This window comes from Phoenix dactylifera, chromosome 2 (assembly GCF_051530095.1).
Source record: "Phoenix dactylifera cultivar Ajwa chromosome 2, Ajwa_hap1_PhDact_Kaust_v1.1, whole genome shotgun sequence".
NCBI classification, from domain to species: Eukaryota; Viridiplantae; Streptophyta; class Magnoliopsida; order Arecales; family Arecaceae; genus Phoenix; species Phoenix dactylifera.
This window is the reverse complement of record NC_143191.1, coordinates 31,070,161-31,072,054: the sequence shown is the minus strand read 5'-3', so window position 1 is coordinate 31,072,054 and position 1,894 is coordinate 31,070,161.

Below are 1,894 nucleotides of genomic sequence, written 5' to 3'. Positions count from 1 at the left end.
TGACTTCACCTTGTATTATATGAATCATGCCAACTAATGTAGCCATGGTAGCAACATTGACTTCTGATTATCACATGTTTGGTGCATCGGTGTGCTATAAGGAATGTTTTTGGACTCTTTATTATGTCATATAGTAATGAAATATTTGATGCAAGGTTTTGCATTATTATTGTGCTTAAGAGTGGGCAGTATCATTAAGTTTACCTTTTAAATTTCTTTATTTTCTGTTGCAACAAGAAAAAACTGATGCAAGTATAGATGCAGTTGCTCATGTGAGACTTGCATAAGCAGCCCTAGATTCATGATCCGTGATGTTTCCTCGAACAGGATTACATTGTTTAGGAAAAATACGTCATATAACAAATTCAAAGGTGTATAACTTAGCGAGCACAATATCTAATCGAGGCAAGACTGTTGGTAGAAATTATTGAAAAGTTCTGCAACCATAATAGTTCCTTAATTCAAGAGGTCAGTTTCAAATACAGAACTGTTAAACTTCTCCTTTTGTGGAAAGGCCTGCTAGTTTTGACACCGTTATACTTGGTTTAATCTTTTCATTTCTATTTAGGATAGCATTAGATATTCAATCTATTTGTTTAAAATGTGCCTCAAGAATTCTTTTGACTAGAAGAGGAACAAAAACCTGACCTTGGTAAAATGTTGTTGGAAAGATTTTGGTTTAGCTTCTCTTTGCTACGGAGTTAGCCTTTTCAAGAATCCAAGAAATAATAGCTGAACTTAAGCTTGTTGGTTATGGTAAAGGATATAATTGTACCTGTTCCTTGCCATCTTTTTACTCTATATGACCAAATTATTTACCTCTATTAAGGCCATTCAGTGAACTTATATCCAAGGAAAAGGATTCTAAATTTTCTATATCATATTATCCAATGTTAAAAGATGAAAGGGAAGCTAATAAGAATCTTATTTACCTTTTTCTAGTGTTACATTTCTTTGCAGTAGGCTTCTGTTTTTCGATGATTTTCTTTTGACCAAACATAGCAAGACCATCATTTTTTTTTTGCGAAATTTTTAAAGGAAATCATAAAAATTGAATGCTACATGTGTGGGCTCCATCCACACGTGATACAGCTTCCATGCACGTCCATCATAAAATATTTAACTTATCTGCGTTGCTTTGTGAATCTCATTAATACATTGAGCAAGTGTACCCCTGATTTTGGTAAATGACCACCGTGTATGGTAAATCTAAGCATTATGGAGAAGCAAAGAGTAAGGTAATTATCAGTTCATGTTGTGATTCTAAGCATTATGGAGAAGTCGGTGAACCGAACATTGTCAATTTTGTTACCGATTCCTAGCATCTCTGGTCATCCAAACCCTTTCGTCTAAAGCTGTCCTAACTTTTGGCTCTAAAATTGCAGTTATCAAACCTTAGGGTAACTGGAAATTTAGAAATTACAGTCTCCTACTATATGTAAGAAGAAGGCCCTACAAGGCTCCAAACAAACTGATAGATGAACTCTTCTTTTGTTTCATTTCTAGGAAGAAAAAAAAAAAGAGAGGAACATAGTTCGGGTGCCAGATGCTTGCTCCCTCTGTTGAACTTTTTGTTCAGGTCTTTGGTCTTCTTCAGATCCTGGTCTTTTTCATTATCGCATTCTTGGCATCACATTATTCAAATTTCGTGCATACGCTGCATTGCGTTGAATTCGACCACTTCGGCCGAAGAGCTTATTTTCAGCTGTAGCCTGTCGGTGAGGGGGATAGCATGTTCAGCTTGGCCGCCTCCTGCCGCTCCTCCGGAAGGTTCGGGTCCACACCAGCCCCCCCGTGAACGGCAATCGCCCAACCTCCCATTCTTTAACCTTTTGCTCTCTCTCTCTCTTTCTCTCTCTCTCTCGTCCTCTTCTGGCTCTCTTTGAGGACTGGC